Consider the following 14,625-nt stretch of genomic DNA (forward strand, 5'->3'; position numbering starts at 1 on the left):
GTCTACAAAATCTATATTATAAACATCATCCTTCCCAAATTAATAAATAACTAGTAAGCAAATTCAGTAAAAATTAAAGCAAATACAACAGATACCCACCTCTCTGAAATTATCATAAAAATGCCAAAACTGTTGTAAGATGAGGAGGAGAATGAAGGCAGAGAACAAAACAGACAATACAACCATCAAAAACTGCCAGAGTAGAGTTATTAAGCATGTGAGGTATGAAAGTGTTGCATGAAGAATGTTAGCTATGAAAATGGTTATGCATGAATAATGAAAGTTAAGAGATCGTTAACAAGTCTAAGAACACATAAACATTTTATTTAAAAAAAAAACCCTACATCTTCTTGTATCTGTTGAGACCTGTTTTTTTTTTAAAGATTTATTCATTTATTATATATAAGTACACTGTAGTTGTCTTCAGATACACCAGAAGAGGACACCGGATCTCTTTACAGATGGTTGTGAGCCACCATGTGGTTGCTGGGAATTGAACTCATGACCTCTGGAAGAGCAGTCGGGTGCTCTTAACCGCTGAGCCATCTCTCCAGCCCAAGACCTGTTTTGTGATCAATTAAATGGTCAATTTTGGAGAACATACCATGAGGTGAGGAGAAGAAGGTATATTCTTTTGTTTTAGGGTGAAAAGTTCTATAAACACCTGTTAAATCCATTTGGTTCAGAACCTCTGTTAGTATCACTGTGTCTGTTTAGTTTCTCTTACCAGGATTGCTCCATTGCTGAGATTGGGTTGTGGAAGTCTCCCCCAATATTATTGTGTGAGGTACAATGTGCGTTTTGAGCTTAAGCAAAGTTTCTTTTATAAATGGGGTTACCCTTACATTTGGAGTATAGATGTTCAGAATTGAAAGTTCATCTTGGTAGAATTTTCCTTTGATAAGTATGAAGTGTCCTTCCTTAACTTTTTTGATAATCTTTGGCTGAAAGTCAATTTTATTCGATATTAGAATGACTATACCAGCTTGTTTCTTTGGACCATTTGCTTGGAATTGTTTTCTAGACTTTTACTCTGAGATAGTGTCTATCTTTGTCACTGAGGTGTGGTTCATGTATGCAGCAAAATGTTGGGTCCTTTTATGCATCCAGTCAGTTAGTGTCTTTTTACAGGGGAAGTGAGACCATTGAAGTTAGGGGATATTGAAAAAGTGATTGTTGCTGTTATTTTTGTTGCTAGAGGTGAAATTATGTTTGTATGGCTCTCTTCTTTTGGGTTTGTTGCAAGAAGATCACTTTCTTGCTTGTTCTAGGGTATAGTTACCCTCCTTGTGTTGGAGTTTTCCATCTATTATCCTTTGTAGGGCTGGATTTGTGGAAAGATATTGTGTAAATTTTGTTTTGTCATGGAATGTCTTAGTTTCTCCATCTGTGTTAATTGATAGTTATACTGGGTATAATAACCTGGGCTATTGTGATCTCTTAATGTTTGTATGACATGTACTCTGGATCATCTGGCTTTCACAGTCTTCACTGGAAAGTCTGGTGTAATTCTGATAGGTCTACCTTTATATGCAATGACCTTTTTTCCCTTACTGCTTTTAATATCTTTCTTTATTTTGTGTATTTGGTGTATTGAGTATTATGTGGTGGCAGAGTTTCTTTTCTGGTCTAGTATATTTGGAGTTCTGTAGGCTTCTTGTATGTTCATGGGCATCTCTTCCCCTAGGTAAGGGATATTTTCTTCTATAATTTTGTTGAAGATATTTACTAGCCCTGTATTTTGGGAATCTTTGCTTTCTTCTACATCTATTATTTTTATGTTTCACTTCTCTTTGTGTCCTGGATTTCCTGGATGTTTTGGGTTAAGACCTTTTTGCATTTTGAATTTTCTTTGAAACTTGGATCAATGTTTTCTATGATATCTTCTACACTTGATATTCTCACTTCTGTCTTGTATTCTTTTGGTGATGCTTGCATCTCTCACTCCTGATCACTCTCCTAGGATTTCTATCCCTAGAGTTGTCTCCCTTTGTGATTTCTTCATTATTTTTATTTTCATTTTTAGATCCTGGATGGTTTTGTTCAATTCCTTCACCTGATTAGTTGTGTTTTCCTATAACTATTTACAAGGTTTTTGTGTTTCTTCTTTAAGGGTGTCTACCTTTTTACCTGTGTTCTCCTGTATTTATTTAAGGGAGTTATTTTTGTCCTTCCTAAGAGAATCAACAAGATAGATAAACCCCAGACAACCTCACTACAGAGCCCAGAGGCAGCATCCAAATTAACAAAATCAGAAATATAAAGGGGACATAACAGCAGAAGTGGAGGAAATTCAAAAAAATCATCAGAGTCTACTACGAAAGCCTATACTCAACAAAACTGGAAAATCTACGTAAAATGGATAGTTTTCTAGACAGATACTACATACCAAAATTAAATCAAGAGTATGTACATTTTCTAAACAGGCCCATACCCCATAAGGAAATAGAAGAAATCATTAAAACCTCCCAACCAAAAAAAGCCCAGGGCCAGATGGATTTAGTTCAGAATTCTACCAGACCTTCAAAGAAGACCTGATACCAATATTCCTCAAACTATTCCATAAAATAGAAACAGAAGAAAGACTACCTAATTCATTCTATGAAGCCACAATTACTCTGACACCTAAAGCACACATGAACCCTACCAAAGAAGAGAACTTCAGACCAATCTCACTTATGAATATCGATGCAAAAATAATCAATAAAAATCTAGAAAACCGAAACCAAGAACACATCAAGACCATCATTTACCATGCTCAAGTAGGCTTCATTCCAGGAATGCAAGGTTGGTTCAATATATGAAAATCCATTTACGTAATCAAACACATAAACAAACTCAAAGAAAAAAATGAGATGATGATTTCCTTTGATGCATTAAAAGCATTTGACAAAATACAGTACCCCTTCATGTTCAAAGTATTGAAGTGATCAGGAATTCAAGGCCCATACCTAAACACAATAAATGCAATTTACTGCAAATGAAGAGCCAATATCAAATTAAATGGAGGGATAGTTGAAGCTATACCACTGAAATCTGGCACAAGACAAGGATTTCCACTCTCCCCATATCTATTTAATATAGTATTCGAAGTGCTAGCTAGAAAATAAGACAACAAAAAGAGATCAAGGGTATACAAATTGGCAAATAAGAATTAAAGGTATCAGTATTTGTACATGATATGATAGTATACATAAGTGACCCGAAAATTCTACCAGATAATTTCTCTAGCTGATAAACAACTTCAGAAAAGTGGTTGAATATAAAATTAACTCAAATAAATCAGTAGCCTTCCTTTATACAAATGATAAACGGCTATGAAAGAAATTAGAAAACAAATTCCCTTCACAGTAGCCACAGATAATATAAAGTATCTTGGGGTAACTGTAACCAAACAAGTGAAAGACCTTTATGATAAGAACTTCAAGTCTTTCCAGAAAGAAATCAAAGAAGGTCTCAGAAAATGTAGAGATATTCCATGCTCATGAATTAGCATAATTGACATAGAAAAGATCACCATCCTACCAAAGGCAATCTACAGATTGAATGCAATCCCCATCAAAATCCCATCACAATTCTTCAAAGACATGGAAAAAGCAATTCTCAAATTCATCTGGAAAGGACAAAAACTCAGAATAGCAAAAACAATTCTTAACAATAAAAGAACGACTGGGAGAATCACCATCTCTGATCTTTAGTTCTACTCCAGAGAAATAATAATAAAAATTTCATGGTATTGTTACAGGGACAGACAGGAATTCAATGGAATAGAATTGAAGACCCAGAAATTATCCCCACCCCCACACACAAAACAAAATCCTCTCCTTGTTAAATGTAACCTTACTCATGATATATTCTGTAAGTTATTTAATAGTTTTAGTGCAACAAGAAATATAACACAAATTCAAGATCTCATAACATGTAACATGCATTACTCCACATATTTATATATGATATATATGTGGTGAGAATGCCCAAAAGTACCCAATAGTCAAGTCTGCAATGCCTTGCTAGTAATGACCACGATGGTTTGCTTTAGAGCCCCTTAACTTACTACTTCTAAGTAAAGTCATACAGTGACCAATATAGCCCCACTCCTACCTTAACCCACAACGTTCTTGTATTTGAAGGAAATTAACTACAAAATGTAAGTCAGAAGTCTAACTGAAGATCTTTGATACATAAAGTCCTGTTCTACTGATGCCAAGTTCTTCCCAACTAGTTTCCTTCCTGCCTTCATGTGGGGTGTGTGTGTGTGTGTGTGTGTGTGTGTGTGTGTGTGTGTGTCTGTCTGTCTGTCTGTCTGTCTGTCTGCATGTCTGTCTGTCTGTGACTATGTGTCTGTGTGCACACACAAACACATGTGCATGTAGCATTGGGTCTGAAAGCACACTAGACTATGGACACAAGTATAAATATTTAGAAGGCAACTTGATTATGACTTCTCACCTAAGGCCTGTGATCTTACCACCTATGAGCTTAGGAAAAGGCATGTATCTACACTTATAAAATCAAACCTTAAATCTCATTAGAAAACAGTTGGTTACCTTTAAAACAGGTATACTAGCATTGCTACAGGAAGATGTACTGTTGCAAAGTTGTTAATACAAAATTCAGCACCCACAAATGAGTAAAGCCATCAATTGAGTTTTGCCAATTACTTACCCTATAGCAAATTGTAGAACTATAAACACTAGCTAGCAAGAAGTACGCTTCCAGTTGAGTTCCAGTTTGATCTCCTTGTTTCCTATATCTAAAGATGTAGATATCTTCAGAAATGTGGTTGTATCATCTTATTCTTTTGAGCTACCAAGGACAAAGTCAATGACAATAGTCAGAACAGTTTTTGGACCCTCTGTGCAAACCCTGTCCAGTAACTCATACTTTCCATTTATGGCACTAGTATTTAATCTTAAAGGTCAGGGAAAGACATATTGGGTATTGTTTGGCATAAGTCAGAAAGAAGTAGTGGGAGAGGGTATGATCAAGACACATAAATATATATGTGTGTGAAATTGTCAAAGAATAATAAAGGGTATTCTAATAAAAAAAACCTGTATGGCTTCCTAGAGCAATATTAACCAACTATAAAACATACTTACCTCTAAAATATTTAAAATATTTTCTAGTATACAACGATATTTTCCTTATTTACATTTCAAATGTTATCCCCTTTCCCAGTTTCCTGTCTGGAAACCACCTATCCTATCCCCTCCTCCCAATGCTTCTATGAGAGTGCTTCCCTACTCACTTACCCACTCCCTCCCTCCTCCCCACCCTGGAATTCCTCTACACTGGGATATTCAGCCTTTACAGGATGAAGGATTTCTTCTCCCATTGATGCCCTACAAGGCCATTCTCTGCTACATATGCAGGTGGAGCCATTGGTCACTCCATTGCACTCTTTGGTGGTTTAGTCTCTGGGAGTTCTGGGGTATCAGGTTGGTTGATATTGTCACTCTACCTATAGGCTTGCAAATCCCTTCAGATCCTTCATCCCCCTTAACTGTTCAATTGGGGAGCCTGTTCTTAGTCTAATGATTGGCGGCAAGCATCCACCTCTGTATTTGTCAGGCTTTGCTAGGGCCTCTCAGGTGACAGCTATATCAGGCTCCTGTCACCAAGCACTGCTTGGCATCTGCAATCATGTTTGGGTTTGGTGACAATATATGAGGTGGATCCTCAGGTGAGGCAGTCTCTGGATGGCCTTTGCTTAAGTCTCTGCTCCACATTTTGTTTCCGTGTCTTATCCTATAAGTATTTTTGTTTCCCCCTTCTTAGACAACCTGAAGCATCCACACTTTGGTCTTCCTTCTTCTTGAGCTTCATATGGTCTATGAATTGTATCTTGGGTATTTCAAGCTTTTGGGCTAATACTCACTTAGGTGAGTACCTACCATGTGTGTTCTTTTTGATTAGATTACCTCACTCAGGATGATATCTTCTAGTTCCATCCATTTGCTTAAGAATGTCGTGAAGTCATTATTTTTAATTACTGAGTAGTACTCCATTGTGTAAATGTACCACATTTGCTGTTGAGAATATTTGCTATCTTCTTTTTTTTTTTTGTTATTCCAAATGAATTTGCAAGTTGTTCTTTCCAACTCTATGAAGAATTAAGTTGGAATTTTGATGGGGATTTTGCATCTTTTCCAATGCCCAGCTTAACCAGGACCCCCACAGGAGCGAGGGAAACACAAACTTTTGTTCACCCAGAGGCATGGGATCCTTCCATTTTACACCAGGGCCTAGTGAAAACCCAGCACTCTGGCTTCCCACCCACTCCTGCAACAGTCTAAGAAAGCTTGACTCCCAGGAGCTCTGACACAGCAGGATCTCAGGAGTTTGGTCACACCAGGATTTCAGGGTCCCAGAGTCAACTTGACTCCCAGGAGCTCTGACACACCCAGAATCTCACGATCACAGGATCCCAGAATCATAGGATCACAGAGGCAGCTGGAATTTGAGGAGTTCTGACAAACCCAGGATTGCAGAGGGTGGGGGGGCAGGATGCAGTCAGAGACAGCAAGGGCAGGTAGCACTAGAGATAAACATAGCAGGAGGCAAATGCAAGGACATAAGCAACAGCAACCAAGGCTACTTGGAGTCAACAGAACAGTTCTCCCAGTATAGCAAGCCCTGGATACCCTACCACACTGGAAAGGCAAGATGGATTTAAAATCACATATAATGATGATGATAATGATGATGATAAGGACTTTTTTTCCTTTCTTTTAAACTTTTATTGATTGGTTAATAGATTGATTGATTGATTGATTGATTTTTGCACTCCAGATTTTATTTCCCTCCTGGCCCACCCCCTGAGGGTTCCACATCCCATACCTCCTCCCCACCCCCAGCATTCTCCCACCTCTCCACAAGGATGTCCCCACCCGACACACCCCCACCACACCTCGAATCTTCTTGGGGCCTCCAGTCTCTTGAGGGTTAGGTGCATCTTCTCTGGCTAAACCCAGACCAGACAATCCTCTGCTCTATATATGTTGGAGGCCTCATATCAGCTGATACATGCTGCCTGGCTGGTGATCCAATGTCTAAGAGATCTCAGTGGTCCAGGTTAACAGAAACTGCCATAAGATTGCCTTCCTCCTTAGCTTCCTCTAGCTTTTCCCCAATACAACCAGAGGATCTATCTTTGTACCAATGCCATACAGTTTTTATCACTATTGTTCTATACTACAGCTTTAGGTCATGGATGAATTTATGCAGCAACTGTCATTGTTGCATATAGTGATGAACTGACTAATAAATTAAGTAAATACCAAGAAGAAGAAGAAAAAAAAAAGAAGACGAAGACGAAGACGAAGAAGAAGGAGAAGGAGAAGAAGAAGAAGAAGAAGAAGAAGAAGAAGAAGAAGAAGAAGAAGAAGAAGAAGAAGAAGAAGAAGAAGAGGAGGAGGAGGAGGAGGAGGAGGAGGAGGAGGAAGAGGAAGAGGAGGAGGAGGAGGAGGAGGAGGAGGAGGAGGAGGAGGAGGAAGAAGAAGAAGAAGAAGAAGAAGAAGAAGAAGAAGAAGAAGAAGAAGAAGAAGAAGAAGAAGAAGAAAAGATCTTCTAAATTCATAGATTGGCAGAATTAATATTATAAAAATGGCCATCTTGACAAAAGCAATATACAGATTCAATGCAATCCTCATCAAAATTCCAACTCAATTCTTCATAGAGTTGGAAAGACAATTTGCAAAAAGTCATTTGGCATAATAAGAAACCAGGATAACGAAAAATATCCTTAACAGTAAGGAGAAATTTTTAACATAAGTAACAAAGCAAGACTGTATGATTTATAGATCTCTCATCTTTACCTGTCTGAAGACCTTGGTGCTGTGAAGGGAACATGTTTCTTCTGTAGCACAATCCAAGGTGGAAGACCTGTATTAGCACACTCCTGGAAGATGTACAAAGTAGATCATGGCTGCATTAGTAGACTATCTGGCCTTTGATGTCTTCCTGACTAAGGTGAAATTCAGCTCATGTCATTCATTTTTCTCAACTAGGGTCTTGGGTATCATAACAAAATCTCTGAGAAAGAGTACATTGTAGTGAATCAAAGACAATCATGAAAGTGAATAATTAATTCCTTATTTCCTCTTCCAGGAAAACTAATTAGGACACAGTGTGTGCACACATGCTATCTGGAAGATATGATCCTCATGACCTGAAAAGTTATTGGATTCTATTTTTTAGAAAGGTACAAATAGGTGATGTATCAAAGTATATCTTCTTGTTTTCCCTGACTTCATTTCATTTCTAGATTTTTTTCTTCATTCTTGTAGCCAAGCAAATTTTCTTAATAAAGCCATGTCTGGTGCTGTTCATCTTTATTTCCATGTGTAGAATTTGAATATAGTACACTTTGCATCAATATTGTCTCACAAATACATATTACAAAAATAAGTTTTTTAGTATTAGGCTATTTACCTACTCACACTTAGCTTGCAGTGGTGTTGCTGTAAAATTATAAAAAGAAGGCTGTCTTTTACCCCTACTAGATCAGCACCACAGTGCCCCAAGATATCTGGTAGATATTTTGCCAGAAACACACATCCCAGTTCCGTGGTGGGTTAGTGTCTCTAGTGGCTGCCACACTTCTCTTAACCTTAAATCGCTACATGAAAGAACACACAACACAATAACCTCTGATCCAAATGATAAAATATAATTTCCTACCTAAACATGCAAAGCCCTGTAACCTTCCATCCCTTAAGAATATTCATAACAACCTGTAAATATACAGAGTAGAATCTTAACATCAGTCTCGATGTTCTTGCTGCAGCTTCTCTACAGTCTCCTTCTGTTCCAGTCTCTTTCTCTTCCCTCAAACATTTCTCCTGTCCATCCTTCCTTCTCATCCAAAGACAGGCCCTGTTCTATCTTGTACCTGCCTTCACCTCTATGACAATCCTACACAGTGGTACCATAATTATGAAACATTTGACCTGTATTTAATAGGTATTTTTTAGGGGGTAGGGTGCTGCTTCTGTTGTTGTTGCTCCTACTGTTGTTGTTGTTTTTGTTGTTGTTCAGATAGAATCTCAGTTTGTAACACTGGGTATATAGATAGAGTACAAACTAGAATTACAATCATGAATTTTTGCACCTGTCTTGCAAATGCTTAAATTGATAGTGTACCACTGTACTCACTGTCTTATGATTTATTCTCAGTTTGGTATCCTGTGCTTATATGTGGAGACAAACTTAGGTAATGAAACGAATACATAAATTGCCATGAAGACAATGGTTATTGTGACAATTGTAGTTTGAGATGTTTTTCCCAAGATGATACTACATCCCAAAACAAAGTTGTGAGACTAATACAACCAATGTAAAGAATTTTGTGGAAGGCAGAGACCCTGTGTTGTTAAATGTGAGGTCAACTAATAGCAGACACCTTAGAAAACATCACCTTTTTAATGTCCACCTCAGGGACTTCAGTGCCTTAGAATATATGATATCAGAAATACTTAGATGACTGTTCTGAAAATAGGCCTTTCAGTTGGATTGGACATATTAGAGTCCATAAACCTAATAACCTTGAAGTGCACCTTGCTCTTTTGGCTGAAGTAAATCTAAAGTGCACCAGGATGATAAACAGAATCATGTTGTCTGGCAAGTAATTCTATACATATGAAAAGATGAGGAAGCTGGAAAGTATGGACTAACAGACACTTAAAGAATAGTAGACACTTAGATATAGTAGAATAATACAAAATAGAAAACAGACTTCATTTACATGTGGATAGTCATCCAGGATATAGAATTGAAAATATCAAAACTGATGAAAGCTGGGGTTTGCAATTTTGGGGGGTGGCCATTTTTTTAAGCTTGTGCATAAGAACAACCCAGGGTACATAAGGAGAGCATGATGTAATTTTTAAAGGAATATTAAAAGTGGAACAAAGGCTTATGGAATTGGGAGAGATAGAATGTATAGAATCTGTAATACTCAAAAACAATTAATGGCTTTAGATTTACTGTTTTTCCAAAATATATTTTTATTTTTTAAATTAGCATGTATTAGTTGCACAAAATTATGGATTCTTTGTGGCATTTTCATGTGCTCATATGAAGTACTTTGATCAGAATCACCCCCTATGTTGTCTTCTATACGTTCTCAAATACTAGCCTGCTTTCAAGACCAAAATACCTTTTCATACAAAGGAACTAAGTAACCCCTTGATAATGGATTTCTCTGAACATTTAGTGGTAAATGATCCCTTTTTTGTTTGTTTGTTTTGTTTTGTTTTGTTTTGCAAGCAATACATGTTATCATGGGTTTCAGATACATATTAATGTAAAGGAATTCTTGGATTACATACTCAAGTATCATAATTCTGTTAGAAACAAGGCAGGTATAATCAGTACAGAAAACATTTGCATGTGTATGTGTGCATATGTATGTGTTTTCCTATAGGAGACTAAGTTGACCCTTTGGCAGAAAGTTATATGGGAAAGACATTTCTCCGTTTGGCATAATAAAATAGTCAAAGCCTGTCAGTGAGAAAGTTGACTGTCCTGTTTTGGAAAAACTCATAGAACCCTGCTTTCCTGATTTCTTAAGTGAATTTAGAAAAGAGAATCCACATGTTGAAGAAAGCCTGATGATATAAGGAAGACCTCCATGGTACTAGGTACTAGCAAATCAACAATGGGATATTGAGAGTTAAAAGCATTTTTATGTACAGACATGAACCAAAATAGAAACAACTGAACTGAACAAATGAATATAAACCAATCAAACAGAAGTATCTCTCTTTAGAATGGAGTTTTAGAAAGCCTTCTCAAAATGGAAATCTTCAGCTTTTTGTGCAAGTTTGTCTGAGTCATCCATGCAAAACATTAAGCAAGTCCCCTGTTTCTTAAACACAAATTTAAGATATGAAAACCATCATCTGATACTTCATACTCATTATTTGAATTAATCTGGTAGAAATAAACAAATAAAAGACTCTAAAACTTCTCTGATTATTACATGAATTTAGAAAAATTAACAATGCCATTAAAGGGTTGAAGGATCCTAAGGAGATGTTTGTTCATTTGTTGATTGGTTTTTTGGTTTGTCTATTTCTCTACCCAGGTATTGGTGGTATTTAGTTCCCAGCATTGGAGCAGTAGAGGTTGGTGGATCTCTGAGTTTTAGGCCAGCCTGGTCTACAGGGTGAGTTTCAGGACAGCCAGGGCTACACAGAACAGTACACCAAAACTAAACACACCTGAACAAACAAAGCACAGGGGTTACTCTCTAACACATCCCATTTAGATGTATATATTTAATATCTGAAGGGCATTAAGATGGATCCAGACTGATACCCGAGTTCAATTTCTAGCAACTGCATGATTGAAGGAGAGAGAACCAATTCCTGCAAGTTCTATGACTTTTGCCCATGCACAATGGCATAGGCCTCTCATTAAAACAAACAAACACTTGCACTTTAAAAACTGTAATATTTCCTTTCTTCTCTTCTTTCCCCCCCCCCTTCCTTTTTTTTCATCCTAAATACTGTGCTCCCACCCATTCTTGAGCTTCTCTTCCCCTCCCCTTTAACTCTGAGAAGCTATCTTCAGGTGTCCCCCAAACCTGGCACATAAAGTCTCAACAGGATTTGTCATAACCTCTTGCAGTGAGGCTAGACATGGTAGCCCTCTGCTATATGTGCCTGGGGCCTCAGACCAACCTGTTTATGCTCTTTGGTTTGTTGCTTAGTCTCTGAGATCTCCCAAGGGTCCAGGTTAGATGACACGGTTGGCCTTCCTGTGGGGTTGCCATACCCTTCAGATCCTTCAGTCTTTCCCATAACTCTTATATAGAGGTGCCTGTCCAGTGCATGGCTATGGATATCTGAATCTGTCTTAGTCAGCTACTTGGTAGAGCAGAACCTCTGAGTAGGCTTTGTTCAGCTAGTACATCGATAATATTGTCACAAATTGGTGACCACCCAAACAACAGTCTCAAAATGGGCTGGTCACTGATTAAAAAAAACTAATGTCAACATTTAGAAACTATACTTGAAATTTTCAGAGCCTCATTTTGTGCTGAATATGGAAACTATAGCAGGGCAATACTATTTTGACAGCTTCTTTCCTTCTTAATCCCAAATTCCCAAATTCATTGAGTTTCACAAGACATGGGAAGTGGTTTGTCCTTTTGATCAGGCTTCCAATTACATTAACTCCCTTCTTCTAGCAGTCAGATAAGGGTAGAAGCCCATGTTCTCCATTTAGAAAATATTTTACTAAATCTTTGAATAGTAAAATAAATATTTTTCTGGCTATTTATCAACATGAAAAGTTTAATGTTGAATTATCAATATTTTACTTTTTGAAAACCTAACGTATAAAAATACAACTGGTAATTATCTAATATTTTCACAGAAATATGTAGTGTGAACAACAGTGATTTTAATTTTAAATTTTAAATATATTTGGATATGTTTCCCAATATATCCCATCATCCTGCTTTCCTTCCAAAAGCAGAATGGTTAGTTGTATGCACTGTCATACCTTAAACTTATTTTAAAGAATGTATCTTTAATATTGCCCTTCATCCATGGTTTGGGATTAAAGTTGTCAGTGAGAAAAGAAATCCACACATGTGCATGTGCACACACACACACACAAACACACACACACACACATGTATACACACAATTTCGAGGAATTGTGTATGATTTTTGTGACCAAGTTTAAGGTTTCATTAACTACAAACTTTCAACTGAGATAACTTCAAAATAGCATTAAATTTTATTAGGAAAATGGAGTCAATGAAAGTTATTTCTGGGTAATATATTTAGAACAACCACATTGACATAATTTCTATTCAACTATGAACAAATACAGCCCCACATTTCTATGAGAGTCATGCATATATAGGAATACTAAATTCATACCTGCTCCATCATAATTAAGTCCCATTCTTCAAGGGAAAGCCAACACTTTAGAGTATAACTACCACAAAACTAAAACAAAAACACACATATAGAGAAAGCAATGATGAGCACATCTGATGCATACAGCAGTTGGTTACCCCTCTTGCTCTAAATGAGTTCATTCAACATGCTACCTTGTCAACAAGGAGGAAGTGTTAATTACAATCACATTTTATACATACGTGGTATTTTAATCATATTTCTCAAGGGTCTTTGCAGAGTTATCTTTAGAACTTGTAATTCACGACAATTTGTACTCAGTCTTAAGTTGCATTCAATAATTAGTATCTGAAGATAATTTGTTGACAAGTGCACTGAGTTTATATGCATATAAAGAGGATAAAAAATAGACAGATAGTGGTAAAATGTCCAGATTCATAAATACTCAATGTGTCTCTATTATTCCTGTTCTGCCTTATGTTTATAAAAATGGATATATTGGCCTCCTGAAGATCATATCCTTAGATAAATGTAAGACTCTAATCAAAAATGTTGAGTATAAGCTATCAAAAACAATGACTTTATGAAATTCACAGGCAGATGGATGGATCTGGAAAATATCATCCTGAGTGAGGTAACCCAATCACAGAAAAACATACATGGTATGCACTCATTGATAAGTGGATATTAGTCCAAATGCTTGAATTATCCTACATGCACAGAACACATGAAACTCAAGAAGGATGACCAAAATGTGATGCTTCACTCCTTCTTTAAAAGGGGAACAAGAATATCCTTGGGAGGGAATAGGGAGGCAAAGTTTAGAACAGAAGCTGAAGGACACCCATTCAGAGCCTGCCCCACATGTGGCCCATACATATACAGTCACCAACCTAGATAAGATGGAGGAAGCAAAAAAGTGCAGACTGACAGGAACTGGATGTAGATCTCTCCTGAGAGACACAGCCAGAATATGGCAAATACATAGGCGAATGCCAGCAGCAAACCACTGAACTGAGAACGGGAATCCCGTTGAAGGAATCAGAGAAAGGACTGAAAGAGCTGAAGGGGCTCGAGACCCCATATGAACAACAATGCCAAGCAACCAGAGCTTCCAGGGACTAAGCCACTACCCAAAGACTATACATGGACTGACCCTGGACTCTGACCTCATAGGTAGCAATGAATAGCCTAGTAAGAGCACCAGTGGAACAGGAAGTCCTTGGTCCTGCCAAGGCTGGACCCCCAGTGAACAGGATTCTTGGGGGGATGGCGGTAATGAGGGAAGGATGGGGAGGGGACCACCCATATAGAAGGAGGGGGAGGAGTTAGGGGGATGTTGGCCTGGAAACTGGGAAAAGGAATAACATTTGAAATGTAAATAAGAAATACCCAATTTAATAAAGATAAAACAAAAAGAAAAAAATGTTGAGTATGTACTTAATTTGTTTTCTCTGTGTCCTCTGAGAGAAGATATGCTGATCCGTTTAAGATGCCATATATGAAAGGGAATATAAAGCTAATTGTCCTTTCTAGTTTTAAATTTACTATGGATATTTTGATATTGATGGTAGATAACTGCACAAAGTATTTTTGATCCTGAAATATAAGATATGATGTGAAACATCCCAGCTTTTGTTTATGTTTATTGATGCTTTATCAATAACACCCAAATATTGGAAACAGCCTACATGTTCATTGACTGATGAATATATTATAAACATAAACATAAAGTACATTTATA

Source organism: Rattus norvegicus, chromosome 4 (assembly GCF_036323735.1).
Source record: "Rattus norvegicus strain BN/NHsdMcwi chromosome 4, GRCr8, whole genome shotgun sequence".
In the NCBI taxonomy this organism is placed as follows: domain Eukaryota; kingdom Metazoa; phylum Chordata; class Mammalia; order Rodentia; family Muridae; genus Rattus; species Rattus norvegicus.